General features: G+C 43.7%; 1 protein-coding gene across 1 annotated transcript in view; it reads left to right on the forward strand.

The window, feature by feature from the left end:
- The window catches only part of FGF14 (fibroblast growth factor 14), a 248,997-nt gene that overhangs the window by 171,331 nt on the left and 54,706 nt on the right, over positions 1-22,960 (forward strand). The gene's annotated exons all lie outside the window — the stretch shown is intronic.

Raw genomic sequence — 22,960 nt, forward strand, 5'->3', positions numbered from 1 at the left:
CCGGATAGCGACAGGCAAGCCGTCGCTATCGGTCTCACTACAAAGGGGGCGTGCTGTCGATGGTGAGTGACAGCACGCCCCCTTTGGTGGGCGTGCCGGGGGTGTGGCTGGCCAGATGGAGGCGTTCCCATGGGAACCGTCTGGTTCCCATGGGCCTACCGTCTGGGGCCGGCCCCACTGACATCACAAGTGATGTCAGTGGTAGTGCTTTTGGCTCTGATAGAGCCAAAAGCACTCCAGGGCTTGCGGCAGATGAGACCCTACCACAAGGGTCTCATCGCAAGCCCGATGGTCTTGACCATCGCGACCATCTTTTTGGCCGCTCGCTATAGCTGTGGGTGGTCACCCACAGCTATGCGAGCGGCCAGGAGGCTGCTCTAAAAAAGAGAAGGACAGCCCTGATTCAGAGCGAGCGCTCTGTCAGAGCGTCCGGCTCTGAATCAGGCCCTGAATCCCATCCAGCACAGCACTCACCTTTACTGACTTCCAGCCTAAAACATCAGTGTGCCTGGATACCATTGGGATAATTGCTGTCTTTAGGATAAGCAATACAGGAGACCTCATGAGGAGGGCAGAACGTTTTAACACTCCAGCTTACCCGGATTATACCCATTGGCATTATATATTTATTTATTTATGCATGCTAGTTCAACTAGCTATTCCAGCACTCACATTGGTTTAATTGTGTTATGCTCCTGCTTTTATCTGCAATGGATTGGATTTATAATGTGTATTCATGTCATATTTTATGCCAAACATTACAATCATCCTTTATTAATTGATTTGAGGGTGCTGAGTTTCTGCGCTGTGAATATTACACATTTCTTTCAGTTCCCTGTGAACTCCATTGGGAGTCTTGACACAACTCCCCACAGCTGCATGACCGGTACTTTACTTATTAACTTAATTATTTATTAGCGCCTATACTAAGGGGTTTTTCAAGATTTATGATACTTTAGGCCTAATTCAGAGATGTACGCAATGATGATATTTAGTTGTGTAGTTGAGAGATTATCGGCCGACCGTGCATGCGCAATGGTCGTACTGCCCACATGCCAAGGAACCTCAGTGCTGCCGCTCGCAGTGAGGATTACTTCACAAAGTCATTGACAGTCGGGGACCATTTGGGGGCGGTTACAGGAAGTGGTGTGTTGCAATAGTGCAGCTGTGTACGGGATCACATCTGCTATTGCATCAGTGTAAATCTCTAAATCAGGCCCCTTGTACCATAGTGGCCAGGATGGGAGCGGATGAGGTTGTGTAAGCGTGGTGAGAGTACAGTAATGGTGGTATAACAAATAATACGTCCTATGCTGGCCACTAAACGTGTTTGTTGGAAGTGGATCACTTGCAGGTGCTCAACCTCTGATTGGCTGCTGAATCTAATTAGCATAATATTAGCACTCAGTCAATGCAAATAAAAGCTTTTGTATTTCCATGTAATTTTTAAACAGGAAAGCAAATGGGTCTGGTTTGTACATTAGTTTCCTTTGTGTCTTCTTCTGTTATTATTTTAAATTGTGTATGTCATTTTATTATTTAGTAATTACACTGTTCTGCCAAGAACGCTACTGTATATAAATTGTAAAGCCACAGGTGCTGACATAACCCGAATGCATATGCTTCTGTTGTCTGCAGGCGTACAGAGGGCGTATATGGTAGCCTGGCTGAGTTTGCCACAGCTCACGTTTAAGTCTATCTCACCAAGTCTAGCAACATGTGTCTTTCTCTTGGATTATTTTTGGCTTTTGTGAGTTAGATGCAAATTGTGTCCAACTCAGTATGGTCAGCATGGTCTCCAGTGGGTCCAGAGACTTTGTTGGTGCAGATGCCTGAAAACACTGTCTGGCAGTGGTAAGAGCAGACAAACTGTGAACTTTCTTTATTTTGGAGCAGTCAGGTTTTAATAAAATGCTTACTATATGCTTAATTTACACTACATGAATATCTTCTGCTATTGCCATCCTGGAAATAGCAAATGGAATAATTCCTTGTTAAATAGGGTTCAACCTTGGAAGTTATGGACAGTGGGCCTGATACATCACGGATCGCAACTGCAACAGCGTATGCAGATCGGTCGATGGTGCACACTACGTATGCATTGTAGTGCGCATTCGTGAGTTAGCATTGCGATCGCCCTGTGATTACTCACGCAGAAAGAAAGACATCTCAGAGTGAGTGATGGGAGGTCAGTGTTTGGGGTTGGTGATGGGGGAGTGGTTGGAGAAACGCTGAGAAACGCATTTGAACGCATTTAACTGGGGCGTGCATTAATTAGCCACTGCGACAGCATACACAGCTTGAGTACTCACTGCGTGCGACGAGGTTAGCAATTTCTGAGACCAGTCAGAGCTGCTGTAATTCTGCGTAAGGGGTCCATGTTACTCATTGTTACCGATGTATACGCAGGACTGCAAGGTATTACGGATGTGAGATCGCAGTAGTGGGCGGTAGTGGAGTGGGTGTCTCTATGCTGGCTGTGCGACGGCTTTGTGATTGCATTCATTAACATATTTTGTAGCAGATCTCCGTGCGTAATCGCAGCTGCGATCGCAATAGCAATCCGTAGTGAATAAGGCCCAGTGACAGTACAGCGGAAGCCTTTAATAGATAGGAGGAAGCCCTAACTTTGGCAACACACCAGAGATGGGGAATTTGTTAGCTGAATAAATCTAGAGCCCTTAATATTGCATCTCTGCTGCTAGAGATTACATTGGAAAGTACTGAAGTTTTAGGAATTGCATGCACATAAATTATAGCCAGGAATTAGCATTTATCATCTTGTCAGAGGAACAGAATCTGCTGCAACACTTGATCTGCATCAGGCATCCCATATATATGCATATGAGGAAAACAGATATGTTCCAGATTTATTAGAAATCTTATCTCATCATTTTTCAGCTGCAGACAAAACCCCATATAGTATTTTTCAAACAAATGGTGCAAAATTAGGGTTAGTGTAAAGATTTTAAACAAATTACAGGGTAAAATAAATAGAAACACATGGAAATTTACAATTATGTTATTGTTGGTAAATAAAAAAGTATTAAACAGATTTCGCATTGCAAAATCTACTGTACTGGGGTGCGGTATGATATGTTATTATATATACCCCATAATATGGACATTTGGCATATCTATATGTTTTAAATGTCGTCAGATGACTTGTCGGCACCCCAATGTCAACACTGACACGTAGACAGTACTGTTTAAGCTTAAAACCTCATTGCATGTGTCGGCATTGTTACTGTTGACACTGACACTTGACATTTTAAACATGTTGATTATTGACATTGTTGAAGTAATCTAAATATAATGACATCCTGAATGTTTACCATCAGAATGCTGACTGGAATCTCTGTGCTGAGCACTTTCAATAATACACAACAAAAATAAACTACTGTGTTGAGTAACTATGGGGGCGATTCAATTCAACGCGAATTGAATAGCGCCGGGAGCGAGTTCCTGTAGCTATTCAATTCAGTGCGCTGTGTGGTCGGAGAATTCCGGTCATCGCGCCTTAACAAGGGTGTTAAGGCGCGGTAACCGGCATTCTCTGACCAAAGTGCCGGGCGTGCGGCTGTTAGCGCCGCGCTATGCAGAAAAACAGCCGCACACCCGTCTCTTTGGACGGATTTCTCTTCGCATCCCCAGGGGGGTGCGAGAAGAAATCCTTAGCGCAGTCAAACAGCGCGGTGTATTGAATAGCTTCGGGAGTCCCTCCCGTCGCTATTCAATAGTACGTAGAAATATAACATTTGTGTACTTTACTCCAGCTGGAATAATATGCACAAATGTGACACAGAAACACATCACCGGCATAACAATAAAAGATGTATTAAAGATTAATACAACATAATGTAATGTGTTACCCGCTATAGAATCTAGTAAGTCACTGAGATGTGTGCATGTTATGGAATGTAAATTCATTTTGGCTATACAAGTCATTTCTAGCATAGTTGAAATTGTAATAACTTGCTGCCCATAATTTCAGTGTATATTACTTACAATGAAGCTTTGTGTGGCTGCTTTTGAAGCACATTGCGCTGCTGGTATTGACCAGTAAGAGAATGCGGGAGAAGACGGGACTAGATCTACGTTTGGAGGCATATGTCTGATTAAATCATATCTTATAAGGTATAGCAAAGGCAAACCCAGGATTTGTAGGGGACGGTTTCTAATATAAAGGACTCATAGAATCTTGTCATATTGTCCTGTTCACACTGGTGGCCAGCGTGAAAACAAAAATTGGCCACAGGAGGATTTTCTGAGTACTCAGAACCCCCCCTGTGTGCGCCATTGTATAGCGACATATTGACTGGTAAGGTAACAGTAGCTATTTTCCTGTCACTTTGCAGTAATCAGAACAATCACAGCCGTACATTTTGTCTTTCTCATACATAAAAGGGTTTGCAGATCCTGGGCCTGATTCTGAGTGACACACAATATGCACACAACGCCGATGGCCACGTACTTAAGTGAATTTTTGCAATTATGAAACCTCCTATGGTACATATGTTACACAGAGTGTACGCACAAAGGGCCTGATTCAGAGCCGCTCGCTAGCGGCAGTACGCTCGTTCCGAGCGATGTTCGCACATCTGCGCATGCGTTCGGTTTTTAGTACGCATGCGCGAACCAGTCAGTGCGGCCGAAAATCGTTTGTACGCTACATAGCGAGTGCCTGCTATTTTGAGTGACAGAATGAGGCGTATGTGGGTGGTAACAGGGGAAGGTGCTTGAAAACCGGGGAGTGGAATTCGAACGCAGGCGTGCTTAAAGGTCAAAATGGGCGTTTTAAGAGAGTGCCTAATTAATACAGCAGCGTCATTGACCACGTCACTTGGTTTTTTTTAACTCAGAACTGCTCGCAAAATAGCGGTTGAAAAAAACCAACCACAAGAATAGCGAGCAGTTCATACGCTGTACGATGTACTCGATTAATCTAATAAATAGCGGACATGACGTATGGTGCGAGCGGCCAGGGGGCGTTTTTAACAAATAAACGAGCGTATGTTTTGCGCGCTCGTTCAGACTTAGAGGTGGGAACAGACTGCAATTTGCGAAGGGATCATTTGAATAGCCACCCCTTGTTTTTGAACGAACGACCGCAAATAGCGAACGGCTCTGAATCAGGCCCAAAGTTCATACTTGCCTACACTCTCGGAAGTCGCGGGAGGATCACGATTTTTCGGGTAGCCCCCCGCATCCCCGGAAAAGTAGGCAGATCTCCCGCATCTTGTCCAGTTCCTAGTAAAGTGGGCAGGATGTGGACATTTAATGGGGAATTTGCAGGTCCGTAGGAAGGGGGGATTCTAAGTTACGCAAATCACGTCGTTTAGACCCGCCGCCTCGCAGACCTGTGAATCGTGGGCTTTCTCGGGAAAGGGGCAGGCCTACTTACGTCCACAGCCCAGCCCAGCCCCCCGAACTGGCCAGAATCATCTCCTCTCCCGGAAAAGAATTTAACAGTGTCGGTAAGTGTGACAAAGGTATGTGGTGGAAAAGTGATGGACGTTTCTGGCCGGTGACTGGGCGTTAGCTAGAAATGCGTGCGACACTGGTCTATGTCAATACAAGTGGCTGCGTTCACAGAAGCACAGCCATAGGCATAGGAGGCCATAGTCAGTCGGAAATACTGCACCTGCCATAGGGCTGGTGCAAGTTTCGATGGAAGCTTATAAGGACACACCAATCGGTATCAAGGTACACACGGACGCCCTAAAATGGGTGTCTCAGCCAAATGGATGTACACAGGGAAGGAGTTTGTAGCGGCATTTATTTAAACACACAGACGGGCGACTGCCAATAGACGCTGCTGCATGTGCTGTTGAGACTCAGAATCAGGCCCCCCATGTTTACTTAGCAGCACAGATTATACTGTAGATAGTTAAATACTAAATATATTTAGAAATACAGTATATTCCAAATAGGCCCCTGCTCTTCATTGCAGGTAAATCATGGATAGTCCCAATTAAAATGTTTAGAGACATATATTCAAGCTTTTTTCCCCTCATTGCACATAAAGGATATATTCAGGGCCAGTGTTAGGTTTCTAGGCACCCTTTGCAAAGCTTGGTATTTCCACCCCAATACACTTTTCTGATCTATATATATATATATATATATATATATATATATAGAACCACACTTGCATGATTACCAAAGTCTATGACAACTGGAGTGGGGGGGCACACCTGCCGACTTTCTGGCTGCTCCTTCCGGGAGGGAGCAGCCAGATCGGCAGAATGGGGGGCGTGGCCGAGTCAAGGGGGAGTGGCCGGGTGAGTGACAGGCACTTGTGGGCATGGTGGGGGGCGGAGCCACCACTACACAATGCCGATAATATAGGCATTGTGAAGCAGGGGGCGGGGCCAAAATGATGCAAATTATGCCACCGCCCCCCCCCCAGGGGTTATTGCTGGGGGATAGGAGGGGTGGGCGACAGCCGGGAGGATTGCTGCCCTCCGGGGAGGTCGGTAGTGGCACCCGATTTTCGGGAGGCTCTCGACCAAATCGGGAGGGTAGGCAAGCATGAGGGGGGTGGGGGGATTTTTCATATGCACATCACACATCCTGTCTGTAAATGTATTACACATTTTGCAGAACTAGAGCACCCAATATGCCCATTCACCTCCACCCTTATCAACCCTATTTACCCATTCACACCCCCCCTTAAGCACCCATTAACTTCACCCCATCCAGTACCCATTAATTAGTTCCCCTCAGGAATCCATTAATCAAATTACTCTGACCCCAGAACTCATTCACTAATTCCCCTCAATAATCTATTAATCATACACAGAGCACTCATTAACCCATTCCTCTCCCAAGAATCCGTTAATCAATTCAAAATCCCTGCACCCATTAACATATTCGTCCACAATGTCAGCACCCATTAACCTCCCCTCGCCAATTCATTCACCCATTGTTCATTCACCGTCTGTTTTCCCAAGACAAACACTTTTTAACTTCCCCACCCAGTACCCATAATTTATCCAGTCAGCACTCATTAACCCACTCATCTCCAAGAATGAAGTAATCCATCCATCCTCAAAGCACCCATTAACATGTTCATTCACATTGTCAGCACCCATTAACCACCCCCCACCCAACATCCATTAATCCTTTAACCCCCCTCTTAGCACCCATTAACCTCCCACTACCCAGCATGCATTAATCCATTCATGCTTAGCATCTATTAACCTCCCTTCACCCAGCACCAGGGGCACTGAGGGGGGGGGTGGAGTGGGTACTATTTTCCCGGGGATGTTGGAAGGGCCCGGGTCAGTCGCTGGCCGCACCTGCATAGCAACACAGCCACAGCTGCTCATTGGGCAGTGAGAGAGTGGAGAGTGCTGCAGCAGTCTCCTCTTAATAACCGATGTGCCTCTACGGCTGCGCTGCTATACAGGCAAGGCCAGTGGTAGTGGGCAGGGAGGACAATTGTTACAGGTGATTGAGATCGCACTGATCCGCCCCCTTCCCGGTGTAGTGCATGCTAGTTTCTAATTTTTTGGGGAGGGAGGGGCCATGGCCATGCCCCCTCCCACTACCTGGAACCATCAGAGCTCTTGACAACCCTGCCCAGCATCCATTAATCCCTTCATCCCCAGCACTTAACTTCCCTCTCAGCACGCAATAACCTCACCCAACCAGCATCCATTTACCAACAAACCCCTCTCCCCCCTAGCACCTGTTGATCCAATCACCCCCCCCCCCCCCCAAGAAGCTATTAAAAATTTTACTTGCTGCCTGGCTTCAGCTCCTGACTTCTTGAGCAGTCTGGGAGGTGGAGCTTTGCATGATTGACTGTGTGAGAGGTAAGGAAAGGGTAATGGCACCCACGTTGCTGCGCCTGCTGCACCAGGCATGACACTGTCAGCCAGACCAGCAGGTGTAAATAACGAAGTGCTGGGGCAGTGGCAGGGAGTGGTTTATAATATTTGTGGCCGCCACCAGCAGTATGATATTATCTGGTTTTCCAACGGTTTCATGGGGGGTAAGGTGGGGATGCAGTCAGGAAGCTAATGGTCGCAGTGCCGACCGCCGGCTTCCCGACTGTCAAATCCCAGCAAGGTACTAATGACAGGCATCAAAGTCCCGATGCCTGCATCTCAACTCAATTTGAAAAAGTATCTTTGCCCGATCCCCCCCCTCTTGTGAGGGGTGGTACATGATCGATGATTTTATATCGTAAACAGGATAATGGATGGCGAGCTTCTTTGAAATGCCGGGCAATCCTGCCTGCTATAGCTGCTCTGATGGAAGAGCGGTGCATGGCCATGCGTTCTTTGAACATACGTGTGTCTGGCCAACATAGCTCAGGGCCTGATTCAGAGCCGGACGCTCTGACCAGAGCGCTCGCTCTGAATCAGGGCCCTCCTCCATGAAAATGGAGCGGCCACCTGGCCGCTCGCATAGCTGTGGGTGACCACCCACAGCTATAGCGAGTGTCCATGATGATGGTCGCGATGGTCTTGACCATCGCGACCATCGGGCTTGCGACGGAGACCCTGCGGTAGGGTCTCGCTGCCGCAAGCCCAGGAGTGATTTTGGCTCTATCAGAGCCAAAATCACTCCCACTGACATCACTAGTGATGTCAGTGGGGCCGGCTTCAGACGGTAGGCGTTCCCATGGGAACGCCTCTGTCTGGCAGGCACGCCCCCGGCACGCTCACCAAAGGGGGCGTGCTGTCAATCAACATCGACAGCACGCCCCCTTTGGTGCGAGACCCGGAGTGATGGAGAGCCCGTCGCTCGCCGGGTCTCGCGCATGCGTACGACGGAGCTCCCTCCATCGTGCGCATGCGCAGTGGGGGAACATCAACCCGCTTGCGAGCGTCCTGCGCTCGCGAGCGGGTCTGAATGATCCCCTCAGACCACATGGGCAAGTGATTAAATACACCACATATTTAGAAGTACATGAAAGGACATGGTTGATTTTATATTTCTTGCCTGAGGGGGGGTGATTGAAAGAATCTCCCACTTCTATGTAACCACAAGTGACACATGAAACACACCTGTAACACCCAGGTTTCTTATATATTGCATCCCTGTTCTGAAGTAAGAGCGGCTTAATGTCCGTTTTAACTAGCATATCTTTGAGGTTGCGTCCCCTTTAGTAACTAATTAGGGGTTTGCTGTTTCGAAAGATGGGAAGATCTTTGTCAGTTGCTACTATAGGCCACAGGGATTTGGCAGCTTTTGAAATAACAGGGCTAGCCAAAGTAAATTCTGAAACAAAAGGGATTTGTGTATGTATACCCTGTTTTTTGTTAGATTTAAATAGCCGCTCCCTGGGCAATTTTAATACTTCCACTTTTTGTTGTAATAATAATTGATAGTCATAACCTCTTTGTGCAGATTTGCAGACAATGTTATCAATCTCAAACTCCACCTTATTGATGACACTAGTACTGTGGGCTACTCAAACCATTTACGGTTTGGCTAAACCTCTTTTGAGGGCAGGGGGTGAAAACTACTCGCTACCAAAAGGGTGTTCCTGTCTGTGTCTTTGGAATAAACTGAGGTCACAATTTTATTATTCTTAATGGTAAGGTTGACATCTAGGAAGTGTAAACTACTGGGGCTACACTGGAACGTAAAATTTAATGGCAGATGTTTGTGCATTGATGTTATTAATTATGGATACCAGTTTCTCCTCCCTTCTAAATTATCAACAGATCGTCGATATATCTGGTATATAGCAAAATTTCACAATGTATATTGTAAATTATATATGGTAAATTAGACATTGCTTGAATTCCACCTACCTGTATGCACCTATAGTGCTGAAATTAGAGTTGTGTAGAGATGGAACAACTAGATAACCATGTCATTTATGGTGGGTTACCATGATAATAAGGGGTGTAGCTAGGCTAGATTATAGACTACAGTAATAAGAAATATCTGCACTACAACCTACAGTAGATGGCTAAACAGTTTGCCTATTTCTCATTTCCTTCCAGTGCCTTGCTACGTCACCTTGTTTCTTCTGTGCCTGTCCTTATACCACTATTCTGGTGTGTTCTGTATCTCCCTCTGCCATCTCTGGTGTCCTGATCACTGTTTCCTCCATGTGTCTTGTTATTTCTCCTACATGTCTTCACTGAGTCACTTTCCTTCCTACTCTGTCTTGTTACTGTCCTTCTCCCTGTGTAGAGATTACCTGTCTCTCTCCTTCTCATGCTTATTATTCTTTCTTACATGTGTGTTATTGCTTATTATCCTTTCTTACTGTACCGTATTATCCTTTCTTATCTCAATTATGGTCTGTCACACTATAGTATTTCTTAAACAAATGCTGGCTGTCTAATTATAATTTGTTTATTGGATATACAGTATACTGTAGAACATTATAAGACATTTGTGTATGTGTATATATGTGTATGTGTATATATATTTATATTGTATGTATTTGTACTGTGTATATATATGTGTGTGTGTGTGTGTGTGTATATATATATATATATATATATATATATATATATGTGTCTAGTAATGGTTAAAACAAAGTGTCAGTGTTATCAGAATGTACAGCTAGAGGAGATAATCTCTGCCCTCCGCCCCTTCTAGTTTGAGGGCTAATTAATGACATTGCAGTTCCATGAATGTAACATTCACACTGATTTATTTTCAGTGATCTTTTCTTTAATAACTAATCCTTCTTAATCCAGAGCTTCTGTATCTCTGCCCATTATTGTCCTCAGCCCGTCTGCAACTGCTTCGAAGATACTGCCGCTTTCTCTGAAGGTGGACATATAAGTGAGTTAAGCTTGAAATGCCTTACACTGAACACCGTCTTGCCAGCAAACATTTATTAACAAGATATGTTATAATAGATGGAGGTGAGGCGAGCTAAACAACTGCATCAGCCCAGCAGTTGCTTGAGCTTTCTCTTAATACGGTGACGCTTGAGTACATTGTAGCAAATCCATTTGCAGGTCTAGCAGGCAGTGAGTCTTGGAGATCTTGTCACTGCAGAGATAAGGTGGGAAAATGCAGTTGGCTCGTGTCCCTATAGCCAGTGCACACAGTCTTTATGTCAAACATTTTGTGCAAGACACAGAAGAGCCTAGATGTATCCTCATGTACGTAGTCAGCGAAATGTTAGAGAGAGAGCTTTCTTACCACAGTATAGGACTGCTGAGCAGTGTTGTCCCCAGGTAAAATGCTCACAATCTTCCTAACATGCTCCTTTATGGAAAATGATCATGTACTACCACACAAATAACTAATAGACCAATCATATTTTTGGTCTATTTTTTTAAGTTTTTCAGTTATTTTGTGCATATCTTATTGCCCTTTCTGTTATAATAGCAATAAAATACTTGCCCGCTTTCCCGGAATTTCCGGGAGTGTCACGAATTTGGAGGAGATCTCGGGAGATTGTAGACAACCCTTCCCCTTCCTGTCATCTCTACATTTTTGTAGAAAATACGTTTTATCTTTTTTTGAATGTAAAGGGATGTTGTTAACATCAATGTTTGCTGCCTTAATGATGGTATATTATACATGTTATCCATAGATAGTGAAATTGTCTAAACTGTTTGGCAAAATATTTAACTAATTGGCATTTTGGCCATTACATTTTACATGTTTCGCTGACCAAGCCACACCACACAGCATTATAATTTACTCATTGTCATCCCAGCTCTAGGGCACTATTCATGATGTTAATTATCGGTGTCCATTCAGACCCCAATAATTAACATTGTAACTCAAAGCGGAATCCGGACCAATTCAGCATTGCTCTGGCGCAGAGGCAGCTGATCTGAAAATCAGCTGTCCTCCGAGCAGCTTCACTCCACCTATCGGAGCAGTGACGCTAGTGTGCATGCGTGACCTACAGGTCACGCATGCGCACAGGAGCCCCGACGTCCGGCGGAAGGAGACGGACAGGGGCGGAGGGATCCAGAAGGATCCCTCATCGTAACCCGGTCCTCCTTCCCATAGATTTGCAGGTTGCAAATCTTCAGTTATAGCGCCAAATAGGCATTCTGTAGAATGGCAAAGTAAAGTGCAACTCTAAGAGGGAGACTCAATTAGTACGAGGTCCTGCTGGGCACATTTCTTTATATCATGGTACTGTAAAGTCTGTAAACATGATTTATTTTTGCTCTATTAGATGCGAGTAAAATAAATGATGTTTTAGTACCATAACATCTTGTGGAGATGCATGGCATTAATGTAATTTCCCCCCAAAGATTGTATCATCACCAGCTGGCGTGAACTTTGTGCATTGCTATGTGTAAGGTTATTTTGTGTAGTGGGCTTGCAGGAACGAGTCCTGTATTAAATACTCCATCTCTTTTGCAATTGGATTTTTGGGATTTGCAAAGTAAAACATGATTAAAGCTTCTATATGCCGTATGTTTAAGTGGTGGTAGTAAAAGTTTGTGTTTGTAAACCAGCAATGTACAAGATGTATGTATTTGATCTTAAAATAAAATGGTTGCTCCATTGTACTGTATCTCTTTTGCTATCAGTAGGTAACTATGCTCTATCTTTTCTTCTATAAAAACTTTGGGCCCCATTTATCACCGATTGATAAGTGTTTTATCACTCGTTACTCTTATGTTAAATGGAGCTGCTGCTATCCCAACACAAAAATCGCTGTTTTACTAATTAGAGGCAGCTGCGCTAATCAGTTGTCTTCTTCCATACACAGGAACCCATTTAATTTGCAGTGATATGAATGAACATGCTACTGGTATTCATCATTACTTACCCCTCCAAATAGCATTGGCAAGATCCAGCAATGATCTCAGCGGCATCTTCAGCTCTTAAGTCCGGTGGTTCAAATCCCGGCGCCAAAAGACCGGAAGTGAAGATCTAATCTCCCCCCTGTAAGTGCCTAAACCTAACCCCTCCTACCCGCAGCCTAATCCCCAGGTCCCCCCCCCGGGAGCCCCTAACCCCCCACCCACGGCTGTCTGCCGCGAGTGGGGGGTTAGGGAGGTTAGGGATTTCGACGCCTATCATTAGACCCCTGCCGGGATTTGACAGTCGGGAAGCTGGCGGTTGGCATTTCGACCGTCGGCTTGCTAACTACATACCCTGCTGCCAGGTCCCCATTGCCGGCAATGGGTAGTGATACAGTGACAAGCAGCGGTAATTTTAGATTACAACTGTTTATGAAATATTGAAAGGAGGACATAACCCCTTTAGCTAGTCCTAAAGGGGCCGGGTTATGTCTCGTTTTATCTAGCGCTGCAGAGCACTATAGTCCCGTCAGGGAGACAGTGGCACCTGGGTCCTTATCCAAAATCCTTTGTGGTATCTCTGTCTCCTGGCAACAGTGTAAAATTCAGAATTAGTTTTATTTTATATTGTTTTTCCAATCTAAGGCAGAATTCACGTCATGCGCTGGAATCCAGCACCTCCCACAGACCCACTTTATTTATCAGCGGGCATAGGAAAACACGACGTGTCAGCTTTATTATCACTACCGCTCACCATGGAGCATGTTAGTGTTAGATACAAGCAGAAAGAATTACAATAGCGCAGCGACGGCAACGCTACATTGCTCCCATTATAGAACTCGATCATAAATGGGGCCCATAGTTTCCTACTGTAAATCAGCGATATTTATAAGTATGTAAATATCTTGGAACAATAACATAGTATTTTTAAGAACAAAATATATTTTTCTGAATTTTGATAATATTGGGGCCTTGCTATACAAGATTAAGTGATTCACAAAGCTTAGTGGTTTGGAACAACAGTGACACCTAGTGGAGGCTTAAAATATATTTTAGGGTCCTATTAACTATTATAAGAGCTAGTGTAATTTGCTTATATTTTACAATTCTATTAACTAGTATTTATAGAACTAGCATCATGTGTTTGTGTTAAAAGGTTTTTATCAATTAACATATTTTTTTTTACTTTTTGTATATTTTTTAATGTTCTTTTAACTACTATTAAAATAGATGGTGCTCTATATATATTTTAGGGTACTGTTAATAAATAGAATAGGAATTTGCATAATGTTATCTTCCTTGAAGAAATATGTTGTAATCATTACACAGATGTTTTTCATCACACAAATAAACTTTTCCCACTTACTGTATGAAAAAAAAAGTATTTTATTTCCCCCATCTATGAAACCCCTAATAGAGCTGATATTGGTATGTATGTATCAAAGCTTGATGTGAGAGAAAATTGTGAAATATATATCACCAACCAATCAGCTCCAAACTATAATTTCTTAAACACAGCCTGCAAAATGTAAGTTAGAAGCTGATTGGTTGGTGATATATATCTCACAATTTTATCTCACATCTAGCTTTGATACATATGCCCCATAGTGTTTGATATGTAAAGTTTATTCAGTAAGCAGATTAAGGGGCATATGTATCAACCCATTTTTTACATAAAATTATGCAGAAACTGCAGTTTGTTAAATGTGTTAAAATGTGTTAAAATACACCTGTAGAGATAGGGGCTGATGTTTGTTCCTAATGCAATCACTTTGCTTTTCCTTCGGGAGTTGGGTGCAGTACTGTACATGCATGGTCTGCTGACCGCTCAAGTGCTGTGTGCTGGGGAGGGATCCTTGGAATCTGTAGCCCATAGGCTACAACAGCAAATGGTATCTGGAGATGGCATTAGTTACCAGGCCAAGCATCAGAATGCATCACATTCAGGAGCTTGGTAAATGTGACAGAAAAAGCAGCATCCATAAAACACCTATGAGGGCTGCTATTGTTAGCAAAAATGGGGGACTGCAGAAAATATCTCAGTTATCTGCTACGATCCCCTGTACATGCATGATATTTGTGATTACCCCCCAAAAAATACCCATTTATCCCGCAAATATTAATAAATAAGCCCCATTGTCTTAAAAATGGCAACATTCTTACATTTTGCCTTAGGGGTCTATTTACTAAGCAGTGTTAGGTGAATGAGTTAAGAGTGATAAGAAAGTGATAAGGTGCCAGCCAATCAGCTCCCAACTGTCATCTCACAGACTGTGTTTGAAAAATGACAGTTGGGAGCTGATTGGCTGGCACCTTATCACTTTCTTATCACTCTTCACTCAGTCTCCTAACACTGCTTAGTAAATAGACCCTTCTGTCTCTTAACATTGCTTAGTAAATAGACCCGTTCGTTTACTTAGTTTATTACTTATTTGACTTTACTTAAAACTCCACATAAATGTATATATTCAAGCAAGTCTTAAAAAGTGAACCATAGACATAGGTAATAAAGTTAAATAAATACAGTTTACTGTAAAATGAAAAGCAACTTCAGCAATTTGTGGGATTGGATACAAACAGCAGCAGCTCCTACCCTTTGCCCGTACTGCTCGTGCTGCCACTGCAGGAGGAGAGGAGCAGACGCTGACATTAGTCCCAGTTGCTTGCGCAATGAAACACCAGCTTCTAGGGACTGCATTGGCTGCAGCCCCTAGAAGCCGTCAGGGCTGGCAAAAAGCAGAGTAGTGGCTTCCTACTGGAAGCTCTCTCTGCTAATCATAGCCCGGACTGGGAGTCCCAGGTGGAGAAAACACCTCCCCCTGGGACTGCCTGTCTGAGTGAGACTGGCAGGTACCGCATGCATTGGGAAGCCACTGCCAGTCACAGTGTAGCCAGCGCAGTCACAGACTGCAACTGGCTCACTGAGGTGGCGAATTTTAAACGGTGGCATGGCTGCTGTTGCTGTCTAATTAAGGTGCTTGGAGATAAAAGGCCTGATTTAACATTTCCCATTGTTTTTATTATTGCAAACATATTGAAAATATAAAATATTTTTAGAAGTGTTTCTATTATAGAACAATGTCAGGGGCATTTCTAGAGAGGAGGGGGCCCGTGTGCAGTCTCCGACACGGGCCCCCTCCTCTCTGTCCGGCGGCCGGCAGCGAGCTGTGCACGGTCAGCGCTGGAGGTATAGACTCTGGGTACTAGAGTGCACCCAGAGTCCTATAGAGTATGCACAGGTCACCGGGAAAAATGGGCGTGGCGGTCATTTCCCCCATACTGCGCTAGCGCAAACGGTGGGAAAATGGCCGCGGTTGCCATTTTCCAGTAGTTTTTACAGCGCCGGTCCTTCGCACTGACGTGGGACTCCAGAGGGGTAAGTAATACTATGGGTACAGGGTGTGCGATGCAGGGTCCCCCTGGACCCAGGGGCCCGTGTGCCCCGCACACCCTGCACCCATTATAGATACTCCCCTGAACAATGTGTATCTCTGTATCTGAAATGATTCCATTTTCTTCTCTTTTTGCTCTGGAATTCTCTATACTGATTCCAATTTCCATCAGTGCCCATAGTGATTTATCACATGGCAGATGCTGTGCATGGCTATATACAATACTACAGCTTTGTTTTATCTCCAGTGACATGGAGGTAACCTGATGGAGTTAATGGCATGCATATATCATGGTCTCTGAGTCTCTTTTAACATTACTATTTCTAATTGTAATTCATGTAAACCTACTTTATTTGATATCATGTCGTCAAGTACTATAGGTGATGCGTCTAATTATTGGCTCAATTGTCAACGTACATTTTAGAAAAGTGTGTTTTATTTTCTGATTGGATTATTACTCTTAGCTGACTACATACTTTAATGTGAAGAGCAAGTCACATAGCCTGATGGTGCATGAGCATGGCATTCATTACTGGAGACTGGCAGTTCTCAGAGATGAAACACTGGGGGAAGGTGGGTGCAGTGAACCACTTTTGTCAGGGCATCCATACAGTATGTGAATAAATGTCACATTAGATCTGGGGCAACCACTTTGCAGATGCTTTTCTGCTATTTGACTATTGTTTGTTATGTTATGCAAAATACTATCAGATATTTTACGCCAATTCTAGTTTCATTTGGTTTTTTTTTTATGAGAATCCTTTATTTCTGAAAAGGAGGTAAATGTTAAATGAGGTTATCAATAAACAAAGGCGGGACTTTGGGGTATATTTATTAGGGGTAAAATCATGCTGAAATGTCAGGTTTGTCAAGGCTGAAGGCGGAAGATATCCGAAATTTGTCCTGCTGATGTAATCAGACCCGCCCCATTCCTGGAAAAGTCCGCTATTCGCGGGTCTGCGAGGAGGGAGTGGCGATAAATGATGCAAATCATGCAGTTTAGCCCCGCTCCCTCCTCGCGGACCAGTGAATTCCCCATTAAATCTCCCCATCCTGCTCACTTCACTAGGTAGTGGGAAGGATGCGGGAGATCTGCCTACACTTCCGGGGGTGCGGGGGGTTACCCGAAAAATCGGGAGCCTCCAGCGACTTCTGGGAGTGTAGGCAAGTATAATATATATATATTAGTGTGTGTGTGCAGTCATGCCCATCGCTGTATGTGCACTAAGACACCTCCCTGTCACCGCCCCGGAATACCCACAACATTTTAAATTCGCTTCTCCCTGCATGCGCCTGAAATTACAACTGCGACTTTGCACGGGCACAATAGCATACCTCCCAACATTTTGGATGCAGAAGTTGGGATCCCTGCGTGCGTGCCCGAAAAGGGGGCATGACCTTGCTCCCGTTAGGGCTATTCCTCCTGTTTTGAGAGCATGTCTGCAAGTTACGCTCCCGTTTTACATCATGCTGGGGGTGAGCCCACCAGCCGTCTCCCTGCACGCGCACTTGTGTGGCATCCACTCAGCTGCACGGCACTGCTGCTCTCTGCTTAGCCTGAGTGTGCCCAACCTCCTGCCCGCAAAGCTGGACACTACGGAAAATGGGACTGTCCCATTGGAATCGGGACAGTTGGGAGGTAAGCAGACTCTCCAACATGATGCCTTCCATCAGGTACAAAATGCTCTGCTCCTGGACTTCCCACCTAATTTATTCATTTGTGATTAGAGTCACCTGTGTTGAACTGGTTAATTGATGAGAGAGATTTTTTGGCACAGGTGGCTGCAATCATAAATTAAGGTAAGTCCAGGAGCAGAGCATTTTGTACCTGATGCGTAGGGTCATGTTGCAGGGTCTCAGTATGCAATAGGAAACCATAAACAGTGCAACTTATATGTATGCACAGTAGCAAAAAAAATCCCTCCACTACGTTCGTCATCGGCAGTTCGCACACCACTGAATCAGCCCCTAAATGTAATAGCGCTCTAGAGATGAGGTTCATTTCACGGAATACTTGTAATATTTGGACTCATTAGCCTTATCTTTGTTAAATTGAGTCGCAAATATTTTATTTATAGTTCAATCAAAAAATACAATTATGTTTTGTGTGTTATACATTTATAATTTTAGTGTTCATATTGTTTAATTGTAATAATACTTTGTAAAAAACACTGATGAAAAACAAAATTTTAAACCTGATATTTTTTTAATCAAGATTTTTAGTAAATTCATATGAGAACATTTCCTGCATATTTTAGTTAATTAGAGACACATAACTAGTCAAAACTATGGAATTCTAAAACGTGGCAAATGTTTATCCTTGGATCGACTAAATATGACTTTACTATGAAAGTTAAATGATATGATTGAAACCCAGTGTCAGCTGATCACCACATTGGTGCAATAATTTGAAATTTCTATTTAATATACAACAATTACCAGTGAACATGTCGGTAGAAAGTTGAAACAGGACCAAGTTTTTCAGACATTGCACACATGTTGTGGTGTCATTGTCACTGGTTTTCCCAAAATGTATGTCTCAGACAACCTGAGTATTCCTAATGGATTTCAAGTGACAGTAGAGATTGTTAGCTACTGAGGTAAGACATTTAGGGGCCTATGTATCAAGCCATTTTTTACATAAAATTATGCAGAAACTGCAGTTTCTGCATAATTTTATGTATCGATCAAGGGGGTCGTTCAGACCCACTCGCGAGCGGCAGTACGCTCGCAAGTGGGTCGATGGTCCCCACTGCGCATGCGCACGATGGAGGGATCTCCGTCGTGCGCATGCGCGAGACCCGGCGAGCGAAGGACTTTCCATCGCTCCGGGTCTCGCACCAAAGGGGGCGTGCTGTCGATGTTGGTTGACAGCATGCCCCCTTTGGTGGGCGTTCCGGGGGCGTGCCTGCCAGATGGAGGTGTTCCTATGGGAACGCCTGCCGTCTGAAGCCGGCCCCACTGACATCACTAGTGATGTCAGTGGGAGTGATTTTGGCTCTGACAGAGCCAAAATCACTCCTGGCCTTGCGGTTGTGAAACCCGACCACAGGGTTTCACCCGCAAGTCCGATGGTCTTGACCATCGCGACCATCTTGTTGGACGCTCGTATATGCTGTGGGTGGTGACCCACAGCTATACTAGCGTCCAGGAGGACGCTCCATTTTAATGGAGGTGGGCCCTGATTCCGAGCGAGCGGCTCTGAATCAGGGCCCATATGTACTAATGCACAATGCAATGTGCTAATTTGTACTTCAGATCACAATCCCCATTATTATTGTCAATGGGGACTACAATCTGCCCTCTATGTACTAAACTCCAAAAAACAAAGCTTTTGGGAGTTTTGCCCTGGTAGCTTACACCATCTTCAGATGGTGTAAACTACTGTTTGTCTTTTTATCTCTCTCTCGCAGCCCCTGGCCGGCCCTGGAAGCTACGCTGTGCGCATACGCAGTCTCAGCTTCCCACGAGGAAGTCTATCACTTCTGTGAAAGACTTCTCCAAAATGCTGGGGATATAACTCGCAGGGACAGCGGTTACTGCAACCACTGTCCCTGCGAGTTCCCAGTAGTACATAGCCGGGATATTTTCATTAAAAATGAAAATATTCCTGGTGAGATTGAACGTTAATAATCGTGGCATTGCCGCAATTATTAATACATAGGCTCCTTAGAATTTTTTTTTTTTCAAAATGATGAAAGGATTTTGGAATTCAATTTATTAGTAACTTATTTAAGCTACAGTACTGTAGGTTATAGAAAACATAAGAAAATGTTGTATATGAAACTACTTAAAGAAGATTCAATGACTGTCATAATTGTCCTTATTGACTTGATTGCAGAGCTGCCTAATTTTCCAGGATCCGCCTCAAAAGGAATAAAAATATTCCAATCATGCCTAATATTATGCACAGTTGCAAAAAAGATTTAGAAAGTTGATAAACAAAAACTGATAATATTTTACTGAACGTTATTGTAGATAATAAAAATAAGTTTCACTATAGCACAGGTTCTCAAACTTGGTCTTCAGGACCATAAACAGTGCATGTTTTCCATTTCTCTTAACAGAATCACATGTGAAATAATTAGCTCCACCTGTGGCTCTATTAAAATGTGTCAGTGAGTAATGAATAAATCTGTGCACCTGCTGGGTGACCTGGAAAACGTAAACTGTGTGAGGTCCTGAGGACCGAGTTTGAGAACCACTGGTTTATAGTATAAACCAGAGGTTCCCAAATGCGGTCCTCAAGGATCCCCAACAGTTGAGATTTTAGAGATATCCATGGTTGAGCATAGGTGACTTAACTAGTACCTCAGTCAATTTGATGCTCAACCATGAATATCTCTAAAACCTGAACTGTTGGGGAGCTGTTTGGGAACCTCTGGTAAAAACTCTTCACAATTATTTTTTTTCCTTTAAAAATAATTAGGTGAGAAATAGATTTTTAACAATTGTCCTTACAAAAAAATATCACAGCTCAGTTCTCTGGTATTAAATCTGTATGACCACTGAAGTGAGTGAACATTTAACTTCACCACTTTCAGCAATTTCAGAATAGGGAAAACCAATCATAAGCCACAATGCCTGTGACCTCAGCATCTGGCTGTTACGCAGCACTGGTTTGTGTGTACTGTATGTTCTTGTGTGTGTGTCATTAATACTGTAGGTGGTAAAGCAGCTTTAGACCATCTTTCGTGATCTAGAACTTTTATGTTGAGGTACGGTAGGCAGTCCCAGACTAAATTCATTTTGCTTTTCTTCTACTGTGAGTCAGTCCTGCAGATCTTACTTGCAAATGTCCGAAAGTACGGCCATCATTGTACATGTTACAATCTTTTAGCTGCAGATTGAGATATGCAAAGGAAATCATGATTTTGGGCATATGACAAGAGAAGCAGGAGTTAATTGAGAGAACAATAAAGGTTGCTGTTAAATCCATGCACCCCACTTTCTTAGGACGCATTTCACTGTGCTGTGTCTGCCTATGGTATAATTTGATGTCTTTTGTGAGAAATATCTAAGTAAGCGGAGAGCCCAGGGCTGGGAGAAGCAGCTAAGATGCTAGAAACACAGTAGATGGATGTTCTGTGCCCAGACTGAATGAGTACTAGTACTACACCACCTCCCACCGGCACTTCAACTCGAATAAAAATACTTTTGTTACCACATGCTGCCATTCATTACATTCACCACTGTGGATGCACTCACTGACCGAGGGTCCCTCTTCTACTCTAATGGGGGGTATCCACTTAGTGATTTAGCCAAGCGATTGCACGATAACGACATCGCTATCGTGCAATCGCGCATGGATCGGCATGTTTTGGTCAGAAGCGACCAGCGATGCGCGCGCCCGCTGGTTGCTTCTGACATCCGACATCGGCCGTACATGCAGGTCAACCTGACGATCTCGTCAGGTTCAGTATGTGTGGGGATGAGGGATGTGCCGGGACTGAACGAGTGAACGTTCAGTCTAGACACCTCACTAGCTATACAAACGACAGCACGATTGCAATGTCGTAATCGTGCTGTCGTTTGTATATCTACAAGAGGATACCCCCCTTAAGCCATTTCAGCACTGACAGGGATGACTGTCTCAGCAAACTCACCTTCACATAAAATCAAGGTCATATCTATTTTCTTTACTTATGTGATAGGTTGCTACTTGTAAACTTGTGGAATTCTATTCTGCAATCCAAGCTGTTCATTTATTTAAAAAGAGAGAGAGGTCAAAACAGCACTTTTATATACCAAAAACGCTCAAAACACCAATCAAAGTAAATCTGAGGGTTTTACTTTTGCTTGTTTGGTTTATTTTTTTGCGAGGTGACCCGGCACCTAATATCTCAGACATTCATTCCAGGATTAAATATTATTTTTATAGGGTGAAACTGCCTTATGCTCATCTGTTTTATGTGGGCATGAAGTATGTTGTTAGCATCAATAAATACAGGGACTATACAATGTGTTGCCTTGTTAAGCCATGGATGATGTATGGGAGTTTAATAAATAATATAATATGCATTTCAAGCAATCACACTTGATTTGTACTGGTACAGTAATGCAATGGCTACTATAGTGGTTAATTAGAGTAATCGGAGCCCAAGCACTTTATACGTTCAAAAATTCCCTTTGAGATAATAATTTTAATGAATTTTGCCCCAACTGGGACATTGGCAAAAAGCCTTTCAGCTGGTTTCCAGATTAATTAATATGTCAAATATTGATTTAAACGCTTTTCCAGCTCATGGATACAATTCACATTTCACAAAAAGATGACAATGACAGGAGATTTTAACAAGTAAATTAGGCTAAAGGATATGGGAAAGTAATAATGGTATCTGCCCACAATGTGACCAGGTACCATGTTGCTGGCTCTGGAATGTTGACATGTTAATGTGTCCGGAGGGTTAGTGTTAAGAACTAGGAGAAAGTTAGGGTTAGGCTGCGGAGGGGTGGGTTAGGGTTAGGCACTATGGAGGAGGGGTAGGAATTAGGATTATTGATAGGGGTACTGTACTCACTGGAACGCCATTCATCAGACATCTGGGCCCTATGTCACAATCCGCATTTTAAATTCGTATGTGTGAAAATATTTTCACCAAAATTCACAACGTGAAAATTTAATTTTTCACTCACATTTAGCAACAATCTCTCTGGGACACAGACTCAGATAAGAGCCCATCCTGGTGAAGAGCTGGAAGTCAGTTTCTAGTGTAGACAATGGTGTAATTATTATACATGTGTGGTCATCACCTGTGCACACATCATTAGGAGCAGAGAGAGAGGGCAAACTGGCAAAAGAGTAACCCATACGCTACTATGGGCTAACGCCATATGGCAACTGAGATGGCTACTGTTGTG

Source organism: Taudactylus pleione, unplaced genomic scaffold, assembly GCF_031769625.1.
Source record: "Taudactylus pleione unplaced genomic scaffold, aTauple2 ptg000041l, whole genome shotgun sequence".
In the NCBI taxonomy this organism is placed as follows: Eukaryota; Metazoa; Chordata; class Amphibia; order Anura; family Myobatrachidae; genus Taudactylus; species Taudactylus pleione.